This window comes from Phacochoerus africanus, chromosome 8 (assembly GCF_016906955.1).
Source record: "Phacochoerus africanus isolate WHEZ1 chromosome 8, ROS_Pafr_v1, whole genome shotgun sequence".
NCBI lineage: Eukaryota > Metazoa > Chordata > Mammalia > Artiodactyla > Suidae > Phacochoerus > Phacochoerus africanus.
The window spans coordinates 28,788,195-28,807,127 of record NC_062551.1 but is presented as its reverse complement, the minus strand read 5'-3'; the positions used below and the strand labels follow the sequence as shown (position 1 = coordinate 28,807,127).

Here is an 18,933-nt window from a genome sequence, read left to right as displayed (position 1 = left end):
CAATGTTTGTAAATGTCTCTGGCCGTGTCTCCTCCATGCTACGGTGAGCTTCTGCCCCCTGAAACTGTGTTTTCTGAAGCTTTTGTGTCTCCTAATGGTGCCTGGAACATTTTGAACATGATAAGGAACTCAAATTAAATGAACAATAAGCGTCCCCAACCAGCCAGTGCTCTTTACGAGGCTTTTAATGAAAACACTGAACCGCATCAGGGTCTGACAAAGGCGAACATCTGGAGATGCCAGTGGCAGATGCCCGATTATGCGGAGGCTGATGAATGGGCATGGAGTTATTTGAGGCTCAGCGGCATCACGCAGCTGGGCCTGCTGCTACTTTGGCGACAGGCTTCCCCCTTTCCAGGACACAATGCCGGCCTGGAGAGGGTTGGCAATGCCTGCTCGTCCACGCACCAGCCTAAGCCACCCCAGCCGGCCACCATCACAAGTCTGTTGCCCTGTCCCCAAGGAAGAGAAGGGCCAGGTTCAATGTATTTTCCCATTCACGGAAATATCATGTGTTCTAGGCAAAAGTGTTAATTACACCACAGGCACCATCAAATGGCACTAAGTGATAACTACATGTTCAGGAGGTTGACACGTACATTGTTTCAAGTAGCTCTGTGATTTATTATCCAATTTAGATAAACGGCAAATAGTGGTATCATAATAGCCCCCTTTTATTCTGGTTTACGCCTCACTGTCTCTGGGTGTAGAATAAGAAATGAATCATCAGACAGGCCCCCTGGGAAGAATGGCAGGCTGGCTAAGAGCACAGCCTCCAGCATCACACCCATGGGGCTTGAAATCCCAGCCCTGCTGCTGACCAAGGGCAAAAGCTGTGACCGCTGAGGGCTTCTCGGGCAGGACCAGGTGTGAGTATGGAGTGAGGCAACCCCCTTGGCAATGCATCCAGCATAAGAATGGGCTCCACCTGTGTTCGCTATTGTTAAGTCTTGGGTTGAGGGATGACTCTGGGTTTCCGCTCTTGGGGTTGAGGGGCATGTGACTGCAGTAGCCTCCAAACTGTGCAAGCGAGGAGGGGGTGTGAACCGAGGGTCTTACCATGAAAGGGCAGCCCCTGTGGTGGGCCAACCTGAGGCTGAGCTGGCATCTCTCCAAGGCCCGGGCCACACTGACATACCATTCTGAAAGAGGAAGAGGGCTTTCAGGCATGCATTTTACCCCAAGTCACCATTTTCGTCGGAGTGTAGCTTGGCTCTTCATGATGGGAGAGGAACATTAAGGTCTCCCAGACAGAATCCTTCATGAAGGCTACCAGGCAGCCAGCAGTCTCGGGAAACATGTGGTCCAGGCCCATAGGAAAGAAGACACAGGGCAGCCGTGAGTCCCAAGGATGTGACCTAAACCCTCATCAGAACACCTGCCTAGAGTTCCCATCATGGCTCAGTGGTTAACGAATCCGACTAGGAACCATGAGGTTGCGAGTTTGATCCCTGGCCTTGCTCAGTGGGTTAAGGATCCGGCGTTGCCATGAGCTGGTGTAGGTCGCAGGTGCGGCTCAGATTCCACGCTGCTGTGGCTCTGGCGTAGGCTGGTGGCTACAGCTCCGATTCGACCCCTAGCCTGGGAACCTCCATATGCCATGGAAAGCGGCCCTAAAAGGACACACACAAAAAAAAGAACACCCGTGTGGGGGAAGAAACCCTGCTGCCCCCACACATAGTGCCTCAGATATAGGTCTCCCTCAAAAGCTACCGATTCCACACATGATAAGTTAACCATCAAATCAGCTGAAGAAGAAAATCCCATCTTCCAAGAGTTACCAAATGTCTGGGTAAGAGCCAGGTTCTACCCTGGCTTGGCCCACAGGGCCTGGCAGGTCCAAGCATGTGTATTGGGGTTACAGAGGCTGGTCACTTGTGGTGTCGCCAAGAACAAGGTCTCCCACAGAGCATTCCAAGTCACTGGGGTGACCCTACCAAGTACCAGTACCTTTTGGTTTCCAATTTGGGTAGAAAGCTTTCTTTTCTACGTTATACTCTTGGAAACAGTGTTTCAGGCTATCGTGATACCCCCAGATTCTGTATTGAGCCGGGGTGCACTCAGCCTCCAGGGGCCGGAGCCTCCATGGCAGATGGGCCAGGGATGCAGGTAACCCCCCTCCTCCTCCCCGAGGGACCCTGACTCATCCCCGCAGTCCTGCTACCAAGGTTTCCGACAAACCCTCCCTGCGCCCAAGCCCTGCACACCCTCCCTTGCTGTGGTCATGGGGACTCTGGGAGAAACACAGAAGCCAGGGAGTGTGATGCCCGCCATCCCAGCCTCACCCGGAGGACTGGTGCTAGCTGCACAATGAGGTGCACGGGCTTCTGGACCCCCTCCTCCAGGGCCTTGGCCCCTTCAGTCACAGGCATTCTGTAAAAACAGGGATCTTCTCTCCTCCGTTGCAGGAAGATCCAGCAGGTATCCTTCAGGATGCTGCCCAGCCCTGGGGTTGAAGTGAGCTGGGTAAATTATCAAGCAGGCGATCAAACACCAGCAAATCCATTCTAATTCACTTCATGTAAAACTTTTGTTTTCCATAAAGGATTAGGCTGGGAAAGAATTTAATCACACCAAATCCACTTCCAAAATGGTTACAGATCCCACGATTAAGAGTAATGATTAGGAAAAAAGACTTAAAAAAAAAAACCCTGACTGTTGAGAACTCGTGTTTGGTAATTAACTAATCAAACCAGCCTTCCTGACACCAAGAAGTAGTCTTCCTCTGGGCTAGGGGTGCTGTCTTGGGTGTTTTCAAGCAGGAATGAAGACAGAGGTTGAGGTGAAGTCAGGACAGTTTTTACACCTGACCTGCCGCCAATTTGCACTGGTGTCTGCTATGAGCTGGGTGCTGTTCTGGGTGATCAACAGGGAACAAGACAGACACAGTCCCTGCCTTCATGGGCTTTACCTCCTGGCGGAGGAGGAAAGACAACATAGAAATGCGTACTGTGCGAAGTATGGTGATACTTGGGGAAGGAATATGGAGCAAGGCAAGGGGATACAGGGTGATGGAAAGGATGTTATTTTATACAGGATGGTAAAGGCTATGCTGAGGGGGTGGCATTTGAGCAGGGACCGCATAAAGTGAATGTTTGAGCCGTGTGGACAGTGAAGTGTTCAGAGGAGCGAAGACCCTGGACCAGAGGTGGCAATGCATTGTGTGCTGCACCCTGATACAGTGGCTACAAACTCCTCTTCAGACTCGAAGAGGCAAGATTAGCTCATCATCATTCCAAGAACAAAGCCTTCTCACCAGCAAGTCAGCAGAGCAGGTCTTGGTCCCAAGGAGACATTCTTGCTCTTCTCGGCATCTTCCCAGAAGCCTTCTAACTCAGCTCACGCTGGCTTCCCAGGGGAATGAGGTGGCCATCTGGAGTTGCGTTCTGGACTGAAAAGAGCAGCATCTTGTCAGGAAAGGCTTTAACCACACAGTCCAGCACCCACCGTGTCATAGAACCCATCAGACCATCAGAAGGATGCCCCCTGCCTTCCACCACCAGCATAAGTATGTCTGCTGACCTCACATGGGCCCTGCTCTGTGGGGCTCCTACCACTGGTGCCAAGATGAAAAGCCCGACTGAGTCATAATTCTGGCCTAAAGATTGTCCTCTGAGTATGAAAACGTACCTGCCAGAATCAATCCCAGGCTCCCAACCCTTAGCACCTGGAGGCAGCCCCTTCCTGGGGCTGGTATATCTCACCCCACCCCCATTTTATGTGGGAGAGAAACTGAGGCCTGGAGAGGTGGGGTGCTGTATCATTCAGGGAGGCAGAATCACTTCTAAGCATGGAATAAGGGATGGGTTACAGGAGTCAGACCTCGCTGACTGTGAGAGGAGCTGCGGAAGCAACAGTCATAAGGAGGGACTTGATGGATCAGAGGAAGGTCACCAGCCAGCCCTGGTGTGGGTGAGGGGGTATTAGAGCTTGCAGAGAGTTCTAGAAGGCAGGCCCGTGCTGCTCAAGGAGGCTGGGGTAGGAGTCTGTGGAATGTTGTTGGCTCTCAGTGGCCACCATCTCCATGAGTTTGCAGAGAAGCCTGGGATCACTGGTCAGCTGGGCTGGCAGTCAGGAAAGAAGCAGGGACAGAAATTTCAATCCAATCTGAAAGTAACAGATTCAGGAGTTCCCATCATATCTCAGCAGATAAAGAACCAGATTAGTATCCATGAGGACGCAGGTTCGATCTCTGGCCTCACGCAGTGGGTTAAGGATCTGGCATTGCCACAAGCTGCGGCATAGGTCACAGATGCAGCTCAGATCCCACGTTGCTATGGCTGTGCAGAGGCAGGTCCAATTCAACCCCTAGCCAGGGAACGTTCATATGCCACAGACATGGCCCTAAAAAGGAAAAGAAAGGAAGGGAGGGAGGGAGAAAGGAGGGAAGGAAGACAGAGAGAAAGAGAGAAAGAGAGACAGACAGAGAGAGAGAGAGAGAGAGAGAGAGGGAGGGAGGAAGGAAAAGAGAGATCCAGTCACAATCCCCAATAATCTGATTATTGTTTGGCCTATGCGACTCCCGAACCACCAGTTTGAGGAGAAATTCTCCCCCCTCAGAGCTGGTCACACGTTTGCCAGGTATGTGAGCTCAGTGGCTGAGAGTTTCATGATCCTCAGTCACAGAACGGGAAGGAAGGGCCAGCCCCACCTACTGGTTGGTCTCCCAGCTTTGGTTTTGAACAGCACAGTGCTCCAGGCGTCTAGGCACCTTTGTCAGGACTTGAAAGGCATGGCTGCGACGGGATGAGGCTGTGGATGTGCACAGGGCCGGTCTGAAAGTTGCCCCCATCTATGTCTGGGACACATGAGTGTGTGTACCCATAATGCACAATACTGAAAAAGTTTGTCTCTTCCACTTAATTTTTTTTAAGCTGTCAGAAAGTACTGGTTGGTGCTTGTTTGAGTCTAATCCAACCATCATGGTTGTCTAACTCATTGAACCAGCTTCTTTTTTTTTTAATTTTTTTGGCTGTGCCCACAGCATGCAGAAGTTTCTGCTGTGGTGTGGATTGAACCCACACCACAGCAGTTACCTAAGCTGCTGCAGTGACAATGCTGGATCCTTAACCTGCTGCACCATAAGAGAACTCCTGGACCAGCTTCTATATCTTGATAAATGTTGATAGAGCCACTGTATTGAATTAGGAGCTGATTATATCTGATTTACACTGCAACAGGGTTAGGTCCATTTCCTGGGATGAAGCAGAAGAGCCTGATGGTCACCAAGCTGATACACAATTGCTTTTTTTTTTGTCTTTTTAGGGCTGCACTTGCGGCATATGGAGGTTCCCAGGCTAGGGGTAGAATTGGACCTACAGCTACCAGCCTACACCACAGCTCACGGCAGTGCCGGACCTTTAACCGCCTGAACGAGGCCAGGGATCGAACCCAAGTCCTCATGGATACTAGTTGGGTTTGTTAATTGCTGAGCCACGATGGGAACTCCCATAATTGCCTCTTAAAATTACAGCCCAGGAGTTCCCATTGTGGCTCAGGAGAAATGGGTCTGACTTGTACCCATGAGGATACAGGTTTGATCCCTGGCCTCACTCAGTGGGTTAATGGTCTGTCATTGCCATGAGCTGTGGTGTAGGTCACAGACGCGACTCAGATCCAGCTACATCTCCATTTCAACCCCTAGCCTGGGAACCTCTGTATGCCTTGGGTGCGGCCCTAAAAAGACAAAAAAAAAAAAATTATAGCCCAGATGGGCCACACCAAAGGTCCCCAACTAAGGGACACCCAGAGCTGGGCAGGACTTGACAAGAAGCACCACAGCTGCCAGTATGTCCACAGAGCCCTCAACCCTTGCCCAGGACCACATCGCCTGTGATGCTTATATTTGAGGGTGGCTCCCTCCAGAGGCCATTTGCCAAAAGCAGTAAGTGGGAGCAGGAGGCTCTGTGACAGGGTAGATTGAGAAGAACTCTGGTTTCAGAATCAGATGGACCTGGGTTCAAATCCCAAAGTCCCCCCTGTGATCTTGGGCAGCAGGCCTTACCTCTCCTGGCCTCACCTCTCCGGGCCTCAGTGTCCTTATCAGTAAAACAGTGACAACAGCAGTAGTTGTGCTGCTGTGGTGTAGACTGGACAGATGTGATGATGCCAGGAACCTGGTCTCAGTCCCGTGGAGTCAAGGGTTTCAAGGTGCCATGGGCGTCACTGATGTGCTGCATTTGTAACAAAGCACTGCTCTCTGGACGTGGTCATTGCAGAAGCCATGTTGATACCTGGCTGCTGGCCAAGTCTTCTAATCAGTGAGGACAGGGAACCTGGCAGTCTGGGCAAGAAGCAGGTGACTGGGCTGAGTCATCCAGGGGGAACAGGGACCACCACTCTCCCCGCACATGGCAGTCAGCTACCTTTGGGCGAGCCTGGACTAGGAGGGATCTAGTATGTGCCTGTCTCCAAAACGGGATAGATAACACTTAGCTATCCTGGACCCCATGGGACTAGAAGGGGTCTCTTCAACTGCCCTCCCCTCCATCCCACCTAGCAGCCGTATTGAGGGGAAGGGAGCGGGAGGACACTGGTGTTGTCCTGTTTACATCCAAGGCCTAGGGGGCCAGGGACCAATACTCACAAATGAAGCAAGGTGGGTGACAGATGTGCAGGGGGGCAGCAGGCCATGGGGCAGCAGGAGCTGGATGGGGGCCCCTCCCGCCTCACCTCCCGACACATACCCTGCACCCAGAGTAGGAGCCCAGCAGTAAGAGGCCAGAAGGGGCCTCACGCAGGCCTGATTTTGAATCCTGAAGCACCCTCTCCCCACCTCCACCCAGAAAGATGGCTTTCTTCCTTCAGTATTTAAATGAGAAGCGAGAGCTGGAGGAGGCTCAGGAGAAGCCCCTTGCCTGCCCAGGGAGGCTTGGAGGATCTGCTTTGTTCAGAGCCAAGAGCTATAGGCTCAGTGCTTTAAAAACGTTTGAATCAACAGAGGGAGTGTTTATCAGCATTTCTAAAAAAGCAATGTAATTAGAGGCTGGCGAACCCCCAGAGCTCCTGGCCATGGATGTCAAAGGCTTCCTTACCCTGGAGCAGAGGGACAGGGTGAAGCCACCGCAGACCGGCAGCCGGCCGCGTGGGCTCTGCCGCAAATCCCTCTTGGCAGGCGCTCCCCGCGAGGTCCAGGAAGGACAGGCTGATGCAGGGCCGTTTCACATAGGTCCACGATTTTCTTTCCTGGGTGGTTTTTCTTTCTAAGCGTGGGGATACGGACGTTCTATTTGGAGAACATTAATTACTGCCCAATTTTAATGTAATCAATGCGAACAAAAAACCAACTTTGAACTGAGGAAAGGCAACAAAAGTAATTTATGGGGTGATTTCGTGTTCACATCCCTCAAGATTGCCTGAGAACATCTGTCTCATGCATTTATTTCTGGTTAAAAGCAGTGAATAAACGGCTTTTTGGTGGTTTCTGGACAACGAGGTGAGGGCTGGCCACATCTGCCTCAGAGACGCCGGCTCAGGCCACCTCAGGCCAGGACGCCTCCTGGGACTCAAAGGAGTAGTGTCAGGAAGGTAAAAATAGAGAGGGAATCGGCAGCAGCTTTGACACACAGTTTTCTCATCCAAGGGACTGCCACGTAGGGCCCTCCTGTTCCAGCTATTCTAAGTGAAACAGAAAAAAAAGTAAGAATATCTGAGCACTAAATAAAAACAGTGCTATATTTTAGCCACCTTTTCTGCATTTTTCCACCTTTTCCCAAATGCTCTTTTTGGCTCCTCTTTCCTCACCCAGCCAAAAATGGGATGAGGCCCAAAGTTCTGTCCTTGACCCCCTTTTCCCTCCACCTGCCCTCCCTGAGAACGGGCGTCCCCAGCTGAGGCTTCAGCTCAGGGGCCAGGGGGGCGGGTGGCCGCAGCCCCGCCCGTGTCAGGCACCTTGGACAGTCCTCCTCCCAACACCCCGGAACCAGAGTCAGAGCCTCCAGTGCGAGGGGCGCGTGTGGGCTGTGTTGCTCCTCCTGGCTGTCAGACCTCATGGCCTTGTCCAAAGGCAGGTGACCCAGGCCCCGGCCCCTCCAGGGCTCACCTCTGGGGCTGCGCTGGGAGCTCCGGATGCTCCTTGCAGGAAGCCCTTATACTGAACGCCAGGGGATACGGGGTCCGCTTCCTGGAGGAAGAGGCTTTTCAGCTGAGACCTGAAGCTGAGGAGTAGCCAGCCAGGCAAGGCGGCGAGGCAGTCGGGAGAGGAGGTATCCAGCGGGAGGGCACAGTATGAGAGAACAAAGGCCCACCCTGAAAGAGACCGGGACCACGGAGGAAACAGGATAAGACTGGCAAAGCATGGTATGGTGGCTCAGGGCATGCCTTCTATTCTGAGGGCAATGAAGGCATTTTAAGCTTGGGAGGTGCTCAGGTTTGCTCAGAGAAAGATCATGTTGGCTTCTGCGCGGAGAATGGATGGTGGGGGCAAGGCTGAGGGACCAGGTGAGAGAAAACAGGCTTGGCCAGGGTGTCCCCCCAACACCCCCAGAGGTGATCACAGTAGCTCTACCTGCTCCTACTGGTTCACACCTTCCAAGCCTCACCAGCTCTAGGTCCACGACGACAGCCCTTGGACACCAGCTGGCACTCTGGTGCTAAGGACAAATAGTGGCAACATCTACTTCAAGTCCCTCTGGGACAGAGGAAGGTGGCAGCAAAGAGGGGAGAGGGGTGGCTACAAGCCTCCCCGCCCCCCGGCCTATGGGTGCCTCCCAAGCATTAGGGAGCCCTCAAGGATCAAAACTCTAGCCAGGATAGGGCCATGGATAGGTCTTCCCCACAGAGTGTGGTTCTGCCACTCTCTAGCTGTGTGACTCAGATAAGTCACTTGCTCTCCTCGAGCCTCAGTTTCCCTCTCCGAGTATGGGAACAATAATACCCAACCTCCTCAAGCTGTTCAGAGAATTAAACAAGAGATTAATCCTTGCATGCAAAAACCTTAGCACAACTTCTGACATACACTGTGTGTCCCAAAATGTTGATGCTGCAGGCGCTATCACCACACACATGCGAGTTCACACAAGTCTTTTAAACTTTAAGGCTACATTTTTGCCTACCTCCCTTTATACAAGGCAGCCTAATTGATGCACTAGTTCAAACAGTTGGGAGCCGTTTTCCCACAGTTGCTGCTATGCCACTTGGTATGTACAGAGGGAACCGAACCTTTTGGTGACTGACGTTGGCCTGGCTAGAAACCATTGTATTAATTCAACCAAGGTTCCCTGAGTTCCTCTCAGGGCCTAGGCTCTGTGCTGGGCACTCAGGGAGCTCTGGGCTGCCAATACAAACCCCAGCGGGTGTGCATGTGGAGGGAGGGGCTTGACAGCTGTAGAGCTGAGCCTCAGAGGCTGGGTGCCAGGGTGTTCCAGGCACAGGGGACAGCATGTGCAAAGGCACGGAGGCGTGAAAGAGCATGGCATGTTCCAGGAAAGAGAAAAGCTAGAGACTGGGGCTACCAGAATGAATCACTGGGAGAAAGAAAAAGGCAGAAGTGAGGCTGAGAAGGGCAGAACCCCATCACCAAGGGCCCCTAAGCCAGGCAACACTGGTGGATTTGTTCTGTGCGTGGAGAGAGGTCTGGTGATGCTGGACAAGGGCAAGATGAACTCACACTGCTTGTGGCGGGGATCACGGGCTGGGACGTGGAGAATGAGGGAAGGGGCTACATGCAGGCTTAGTCCCTGCAGGCAACCCTGCAGGCAAGAAATGAGGAGGCCTGAAGGGAGATGATGGCCAGGGAAGGCAGGGAGCAAGTGATAGAATTTGTTCCAGAATGACAGAATTGCATTGTTTCCTCTCTCCCCCCCCAGCAAGTAAAAGAGGGCCTGTCTCACTTTATAATTGTTCTTATATCCCCGCGCTGCGAACCCAAGTAGGGACCCAATTTCTCCTGCCCCAGTCCCCGAAGCCTTGGGTAAGGGCTGAGTGTTGTCTGATCTCTGAATGGGGCATATTCGATCTTCTGATTGGTCTTGTGCAGGGTACATCTATTTGCATGGGGAACAGGTTATATAGAGGCGGGCTGAGGAATGGGCGACATTCCTTTCCTCCCAAGGAGGGAGCAAGCCAGGCTGCTCAAGGTGGGGGAGGGGGCATCACAATAAGACTTGTCCAGAGGCTTTCAGGCTTAATCTCCAGGGGACTTGAAGCCTGTAACACAAGGACTGGAGATGGGCCAAAGAGCTAGGAGTGACTAGCTCTAGACAGAACAGGTTGAGGGTGAGGAAGGGGCCAAGGACAGAGCTCTTCCCAACTGATCAAAGGGGCCCAGGCTTGCAAAGCATGGGAGCTGGAGCAGGGAGGGCAGGGCTGGTCCCTGGGACAGGTCTCTGGCCCCTGCCTTCCCTCCACTGCTTTCAGTCTCCTCTCTGTCTTTCTCTCTTTACCTGCCACCAATAGGAAACCAAATACTTTTTAATTTTTTAATATATTTCCTTTTTTTTTGTCTTTTTGCCATTTCTGGGGCCGCTTCCGCGGCATATGGAGGTTGCCAGGCTAGGGGTCAAATCGGAGCTGTAGCCGCTGGCCTACACCAGAGCCACAGCAACGGGGGATCCAAGGTGCGTCTGCAACCTACATCACAGCTCACGGCAACGCTGGATCCTTAACCCACTGAGCAAGGCCAGGGATCGAACCTTCAACCTCATGGTTCCTAGTCAGATTCGTTAACCACTGAGCCATGACGGGAACTCCCTATTCCTTGTTTTTAATCTAAAAAATTAAGTGGAATATTTTCTATTTCTCCCTCAAATAGAAAAGCAAAAATAATTAGCGTGCATGAATCTTGATGTGCTTTTTTTTAAAAAAAAAAAGCAGGCAGCTTTTTACCTGTGGGATCTGCAGACCTTCCCTCAAAGCCAGAGGGCACATTCTTCAAACCCAGGATGATGACATTTTGATAAAGTTTTTTTTTTTTTAATGATTTCATTTTGCAAGACAAACGGCTAATAAAATAGAATATATTTTTTTTGGTAACCACCCATACACCAATCAATCTGTCACTCGGAAAACTGTTTCCTGAGAGGTGTGAAATGAGGCCACTCTATGGGAACAGAGAGCCCCCGAGAAGGCTTCCTCTCACCCAGATGACACTAATCACCCCAAATCTACTGGATTCTGAGCACAGGAAAAACACAGTTAATTAGTTGCTCAATCAATACTGACTTTTGGAAGCCGAGCAGGAGGCCACTGTTCCAGTGTTTACATGCAGCCACCCACACATCACGTGAGCGTGTATCTCACCTATGTTTCTTTGCAATTCCACCCCTGTTGGGAACAAAACTAAAAAGTGACTCCCACCCTGGGGGCCTGCAGAGTAAGCTACACCTTGGGTGTTCTGCGCTGCCACCATTCAAGTAAGAACTTAAAGGGTCTAAACAAACAAACAAAAACTTAAAGGGTTGTTTCAACACCACCGACAAAAATTTTAAAGGACAGGTTTCAGCCATAAAACACATCCCCTCTGTGCCCACTTGAAGTCACCATGAGAACCAAGAGGCCCTCCCCTCACTCACCCAGTCTTACCATCTCTGCTTGGCTGCTTTGTACCTTTTTTTCTACCTTCATTTTCCCTTAGCCCTAATTCTCTCACTACTTTTTAAAAGTCTTATTACAGTGCACATAGAACACAGTTTAAGTCGCCTTGAATCTCTTCTAGATCAAGATGAAATAAATCTTAATTCATCAGAACCTCCCTCAAAGCAGCCCTAACTGCAGAATTCTCCTGCATTAAACTTAGAAGGGAAGCTGCCACCTTAGTGAGCACACAGTAGGCCCTTGAAAAAGTCAATTAATTTGCTTTTTTAGATGATGAAATCTGCAAAACCTCAGGAACAAGTAAGGTGAACTGAGTAATAACTACTTTGAAAGAAATAAATGACTAGCAGGCCCAGTTCAGAACCACCACCACCAAAAAATGGCTGTAATTCCATGACTATAAAAGAATTGAAAAACATCTGAATCTAGTAGTTTGCATAACTGAAACAATAGAATAAATGAATCAGTGATGCTGAGGATAAAATAAAAACATCCAACCAGAAATGGAGACACAGAAAACAAACAGAGGCTCAAATAACTGACTGGGAAAATGGGGAACAGTGTCACAGCCCTGAAACTGGAGGGAGGTATATGATGAAGAAAACATCTAGGAAAAAAATAACACAAGAAAAGTTTCCAGAGATGAAAAACAACTCGGCATAGAACTAAAGTACACAAACTGTGCCTTTCAAGTTTGACTCTCAGGGAAAGAAATAAACATTTTCTAGTTAAATTTTTGAATGATAAATTATCTGGCAAGATGAAGTGAAGGAAGATAGGTTCTTTTGCAATTGGAATGACAAGAATGACAAGAGAATTGACATCACGAGACTGAAGATAAACCTCAGGAAAAAATGTGCAAATTCTAAACAGACATCAGTTTGCTCCTAAACAAGACTTGCTTTGTGTAAGCAGAAGAAAGCAAAGACATTTAAAAACTGGGGAGGAGTTCCCGTCGTGGCTCAGTGGTAAATGAACCTGACTAGTTCAATCCCTGGACACGGGTTAAATCCCTGGCCTTGCTCAGGGGTTAAGGATCCGTCATTGCTACGAGCTATGGTGCAGGTCACAAAGGAGGCTTGGATCTGGTGTTGCTGTGGCTTTGGTGTAGGCTGACAGCTGTAGCTCGGATTTGACCCCTAGCTTGGAACCTCCATATACCATGGGTGCAGACCTAAAAAGACAAAAGACCAAAAAAAAAAAAAAAAATTGGCAAGGATTTGTTCACAATTACACTTTTTAAAAGCAAAGGAGAGTGTCTGATTTTTCATAAAATATAAAAGATAAAAGCTGACATAAAAGATACTGGAATTAGAATGGTCAACCGAAAAAAAAAAAAAAAAGAAGCCAACTGACAAAATTTAGTCATTCATAATAATTCCCAAATCCTGTTCCAGCCCAGACCTCTTCTCTGGTCTAAATATCCTGCTGTCACCTGGACACAGCCATGCAAATGTCCCATTTCCCCTGCCCCCCAGCCCAGCCCCCAGCCTTCCCCGACTCCAAGCAAGAACCGCAAACCTCTGAAAGCATTATTTGTCCTTTTCCACGTCTCCCAGCCACCCCTCAACCCCATCTGTTCGTGTTAGTCCGCTAGGGCTGCCATAATAAATATCACAGACGGGCTGGATTAAACAACAGAAATTAATTTTCTCACAGTTCTGGAAGCTAGAAGTCCAAGATCACTGTTTTGGGTGATTCATTTTCTACTGCGGCCTCTCTTCCTGGCTTGTAGTCCTAACATGGCCTTTCCTCGACGCATGTGCGAAGTAGTAGGAGTTCTCTGATGTCTTTTTTTTTTTGCCTGCACCCGCAGCATATGGAAGTTCCCAGGCCTGGATGGAACCTGAGGCACAGTTGTGACCTGTGGCACAGCCACAGCAAAGCCAGATCCTTTTAATCCACCATGCTACATGGAACTTCCTCTGAGGTCTTTCTTCAAAGGACACTAATATTGGATCAGAGCCCACCCTCATGACCTCAGGTAACCTAAATTACTTCGATAGACATAATACAGCCACACCGGGGCAATGAGGGCTTCAGTATATAAGTTGGCAGGGAGGTAGGAGCAGCTCCTCTCACCAGCCATCTCTAGTAGTTACTCTAGGCACAACGCCTAAGGTCCCAACCAAGTGCAGGCCAATTCTCAGCTTGCCTGTCCAGCCATGTCTCTTCCCTTGCCTTGGTTTTGGGGTTCTAGGGGTAATTCCTTCACCAAAGCTCAGTCGAGACCCTTCCCTGAGATCATCAGCTGCTCCCCACCCTCACCTCAAGGGGCTTTTGCCAACCCAACTTAGTTTCAGGTCTGCATGAAGTCTGACCCTGGACTCTCAGCTGCATGAAATCTGACCCTCAGCTGGAGGGCTGTGTGTCTTTCTGTATGTTACCAAACCTCTCTGGGCTTGAATCTTGTCAAAGGTAACTGAACCTAGCAACAACATGTGGATAAGTAAGTCAACCTCCCAAGTACCCAGCCCTTTGCAAGTATTTCTGGGCCTGTGAGGTGTTACTAGCCTCATTTCAAGAAAGTAGAAACTGAGGCTTGGAGAGATGCCCTGCTTGAGGCCACTACTTACTGGTCTAGGGAGCAGGTCCATTCAATGCCACAGCTAGCTCTGCTGCCCAGGCTGTTTCTCAGGACAGGGAGAGGCATCCAGAACCTGGACCAAGCTCCGTGCGTCCAGGCACGTGGTCGCACTTAGAGCTGCACGTCCATCAGGGTCATTCCAGGCGCTGGTCTGTGGTCTAGGGGCCCATGGGCTGGAGGCTCATGGTGGACAAGCAGGCAAGTGAGTGCTTAGGACCACTGCTGGCTCCACAGACACTGCCTTGCTGTGTTGGGTAAATGGCCCACTTTCCATGCCCGCTCCCCAGGCCTGCCCTGCCCCCCTCCCACTGCCTATTTAAGCAACAGGCCCCAAATCCACTGGCCCCAGACGCTGCCAGCTTCCAGAGCTAGGAAAGCAGTGCTGCAGGCCTCGCTCACTCGGGATGAAAGGTCCTTCTGTTTCACCATCTCCTACCGGTGCGTTTTGAATGATGATGCTGAGCTGGGTTGTAGTGGGAGCTGATTCTGCTCGCCTGGGAGTGTACTGAGATTGTGACTGGCAGAGGGAGGCTCTGATTGAATTTTTCCCATTTCTAATCCCTGGCTTGATGTGATCTTATTTTCAAAGAGGGAGAAAGGCTGTAGTTTGTTAAAGGACAGAGGCGAGCATAACGAGTTCTGGCTCAGAATATCAATGATCTGACATGTTTTTCTTTTCTTTTGAGAAATGGAAAGGTCCTGCAATCTTGAGGTTGCAGAGTTTCCATTTCCCCTCAGGAACTCCTCCTAAATAGTTAGTTCCTGTCATTTAATTCTATTTTGAAAACACACACACACACACACACACACAGGGAGTTTGGGGGAGGAACTTGGTAGTTGGAGAGAGGCTATGAAGCCTGTGGGGGATAGTTTGGGAGACATCTGAGGATGAAGACTCCTTGGCGAATTCCCCACTGAGATATGAGGCGCAAGCTTCTCACTGCTCTGGGAATGGACTGAGAACCCACCAGAGGGGCCTGCCTCTTTTGTGTCCACTTCCAGATGCTTGTCAGCCTGTGGTCTAGGGGCAGGTCAGCCCGGCAAGAGAGTAAAGGACAGAGATGAATGCAGGTTGTCTTCTTACTGAGGGTCAGGAAGCAGGCGTCCCCAGCACAGGCCACCCTCTAACCTCTCGGCAGGTTGGACTCCCCAGACTATGGGTGAGGAAGAATACCTGCCAGGTGCTTAACTCAGAGGAAATAAGCCAGGTCTCCCCATGGAAACAAGGTCCCCTCATGTAGAGCATGTGGAGCAAGGACCTGGGGCTCTGGCTTCCTTCTTCCCACTCTGATCTGGTGATGTCAAGTTCCTGTGCTCACTTGGTCCTGGCCATGGCCATCTAAAACCCTGTAGTGACACTGAGTGTTACAGCAGAGGGGGCATCTGAGGCTCAGAAGTTAAATGACTTGCCCAAGACCTTTCAGCTGACTAGAACCCTTGTCTCACTGGAGCTTTTCTAGTGGCTTCCTAATCGGGAGGGTGCCAACTGTTTCCCAAGTGAGGAGACACTCCTTCCAGCTCTTCTGCAGTATCTTTGGCTTGGGGTCAAAGGGCTTGGGACTCAAATTTCAGATCTTCTGAAACAGTTTGGGTAATTGGCAAAAATAAGTGTATATAAAGCAGGGGACTGGTCCCAAGGGCCCCTGGGGAGCAATGGTTGCATGCCAGGGATGTGAGGGGGTAAGAGGGCTTTGGTCCGGGCAGCAGAACTGGCTCCAGAGGGTAAAGTACCAAACAGCTCTGCACAGGGCCGCGGTGGAGGCGGGGGGGGGGGGGGGGGGGGGGGGGGGAAAGAGCTGAACTTTCTGGGCCTGATTCCAGGGATTCGGGCCAATAACCCAGGCTTCGGCTGGAAAGTCGGGGGGTGGGACTTGAGATTGGAGGGCGGGACAAAAGAGCGCGGACTTTGCCTGAGGCCAGGGGGCGCGGCCAGAGAGCTGCCCGGGGGACCAGGTTTCAGGAGGCGGGGCCGGAACGTTGAGGCAGTGCCCGAGGCTCAGCGGCCCAGAACAGAAATCAGGGCGGGTCCAGCAACCTGAGGCAGCGGCGGGGCCCGACGGCGAGACCTGGCCTAAGAACCCCCAGTGGGGAGTGAGTGTCCGGGCCAGCCGATCCTCCGAGTGGGCCAGCAAGGATTACAGGGACCGGTGGCTTCGTTTCCGAAGGTCTCGGCTCATACAAGTGCCCTCCCAAACGCCCCCTCCGAACACCCCTTGCGGTTCACCAAGGGCCCCCACTGAGCCTCCCCTCCGCCGGTCTGCCTACCTTGACCCTCAATTCTCCCTCTCAGCTCGGCTTCCTCCCCCTACCCCACTTCCAGCCCCAGTCCTTTCCGGGTCTGGGTTCAGCTTTGCCCCCACCTCCAGGTAACTTTATGAGGCTGACATGACACAAAGCTCCTGGGGAGAGCGCCCATTGTTCTGGATGTGCTGGTCAGATTAAACCCGGGCTAAGGCAGCCAGAGCTCTGAATTCGCCTCTGCCCGCCCCATACCCCTCACAGCTCCTGCCTGGCCTGGGTCCAGCTGTCCACATGGAAGCATCTTGCCTCTCACCCGGAGTCTTCCTCACGTGTCAGCCCTCCTACCCTCGGGCTTGTCTAGGTCTGTCCCACAAACGCGCCCCCCCCCACTCCCCTACCCGGCTGAACTCCGTGGGGACAGCCGGCCCACACCCTCTCCTTGGCGACGTGGAGGGTGTGGCGGTGCCTCTGGCGCAGGTGCGGCCCCTCGGTCTTTGTACCTGGCTCACCGGCACCTGGCTGCTCGGTGACTGTGGAGTTCCAGACACCTGTGAACCGTTCATCTCCTTTCAGGTCCTTGACTCCGCAGTGAGTGCTCCCTCTTCAGCCAGAAGGACAAGAAGATCCCAGCGGCACTTCCTCAGGTAAGAGCAGGACTTTGTGAATGGTGGGCTGGAGTTCCATCGTGCCTCTGCAGTTAACCAACCCAGCTAGCATCCATGAGGACTCGGGTTCGATCCCTGCCCTTGAGCTGTGGTGTAGGCCACAGTCTCAGCTTGGATCTGGCTGCGACATAGACCTGCGGCTTTAGCTCCAATTTGACCCCTAGCCTGGGAACTTCCGCATGCGGCAGGTGTGTCCCTAAAAAGACAATAAGCAAACAAATAAATAAATAAATAGAAGGGTGGGCGGGGGGGGGGTGCGTGCCAAGCATGTCCTCATAGGCTACTTATTAGTGTTTCACATAGAGAGGTATTGTGTGAGATTGTCTGAGAAAAGGTTCTGCTGCTTAGTTGAAAAGTTTGAGAACACTGCTCTAGGGTAAGCAATCTGGGCAGGCAGTTTGGTCCTAATCTGAACCTGCCTTCATGTAGCTCAATGCCAGCAGAAGGGGTATATCTGGCACACCCAAATCTAGGAAGAAAATGCAAACACCTTCAATAAGTAGGAAAAGAATGGAGGTAGCACTTCACAAAAGTGAAGGAACACAATTTAAACATCCCAGACAATGTAATCCGATACTATTACCCATTAAACTATTTTAAAAATTTTAGGGAGTTCCCCTTGTGTCTCAGCAGGTTAAGGACTTGATGCAGTGTTGGTGAGAATGCAAGTTTGATCCCTGCCCTCTCTCAGTGGGTTAAAGATCTGGTGTTGATGCAAGCTGAAGTATAGGTCCCAGATGCAGCTCGGATCCCAGGGTTGCTGCAGCTGAGGCAGAGGCCAGCAGCTGCGGCTCTGATTTGTCTCCTAGCCTGGGAACTTCCATATGCCGGAGGTGCGGCCCTAAAAAGAAAAAACAATTTTAATGCTAAATTCGGAGCTGGTAAGGATGCTATGAAACAGGCACTCTCAAACACCCTTGGTGGAAAGCAGTTTGGCAATAAGATCAGAAGCTTTAAAGTTTATCTCATAATTTTAGTCTTGAACTCATTCCAGAGAAATAATTCAAACTACTGGAATAAAAGTAGAAGCCAGTGGAGTTCCCATCGTGGCTCAGTGCTTAATGAACCTGACTAGCATCCATAAGGCCACAGGTTCAATCCCTGGCCTTGCTCAGTGGGTTAAGGATCTGGCGTTGCCATGAGCCATGGGGTAGGTCACAGATGCAGCTTGGATCTGGTGTTGCTGTGGCTGTGGTATAGGCCAGCGGCTACAGCTCCAATTAGACCCCTAGCCTGGGAACCTCCATATGCCAAGGGTGCAGCCCTAAAAAAGACAAAAGACAAAAAAAACCCAAAAAGTAGAAGCCAGAAACACAGTGATCCTTCAGTCAGGAACCTCAGTCCCGGAGCCAGAAGAGCAAGATCCTTTTAAGAACTTGCCCTCTCCCAAATATTGGCAAAATAAGGTATTTTCATGGTTTCTGGGGAGGTCACTTGACTGGAGGTAGGGAGACTTGGGGGTCCAAGGTGATAGTGACAGGATGGAAAAACAAACGCGGAGCTGGATAAGGCTAGCAGTGCACAGGGAGGGAGGAAGACTGTTGGGGTCTTCACTAAGGGCTCAGGGGGGGTAGATGATAAACGTAACCTGCAGAGACTGGGGGAAAAAAGGAGTTAGGATCTTGTTTGGTGAAAAATGAGCAGGAAGAACAGGAGGATGAGGGGGATAATGTGGGGAACTTGTCCTGGACGTAGGGGGCTTGGTGCTGGATGGTACTCATTCACATATTTTGAATACATTTGCATATCATTTGTATTCAACCTTGGTGAGAAATACAGAGAGGGAGGGAAATTGGGGTCTGGAATCCAGGCTACACCTCTCAAGGATGGTCATTTACTTTTCTGAGTCTCAGTTTTCTCATCTATAAATGGGGGTCTCTGCTTGAGGGGTCTACAGTGCGAAAGCAC

The 18,933-nt window shown here is 51.0% G+C and overlaps 1 protein-coding gene and 1 long non-coding RNA gene across 4 annotated transcripts in view; one reads left to right on the top strand and one right to left on the bottom strand.

Moving 5' to 3' along the window:
* Nucleotides 1-18,933, top strand: part of SMPD3 (sphingomyelin phosphodiesterase 3) — an 85,071-nt gene that overhangs the window by 41,123 nt on the left and 25,015 nt on the right. Inside the window, exons 1-2 of one of the 2 annotated variants that reach the window (XM_047789491.1) lie at nt 16,147-16,284; nt 16,934-17,004. The gene's annotated coding sequence lies outside the window, so the exon portion shown is untranslated. Of the gene's footprint in view, nt 1-16,146; nt 16,285-16,933; nt 17,005-18,933 lie in introns of those variants that run through there. The other variant, XM_047789492.1, reaches the window with a different exon arrangement.
* On the bottom strand, nt 585-17,092 carry LOC125132354 (uncharacterized). Of its 2 annotated transcripts, XR_007136216.1 has the most exons (6): nt 16,861-17,092; nt 8,042-8,247; nt 7,035-7,612; nt 6,020-6,283; nt 3,257-3,391; nt 585-1,142 (listed from the first exon to the last, which is right to left on the bottom strand). It is a non-coding gene; the product is annotated as an uncharacterized LOC125132354 (long non-coding RNA). The 2 variants fall into 2 exon arrangements; XR_007136215.1 differs by lacking the exon at nt 16,861-17,092 and having other exon boundaries at nt 8,042-10,387.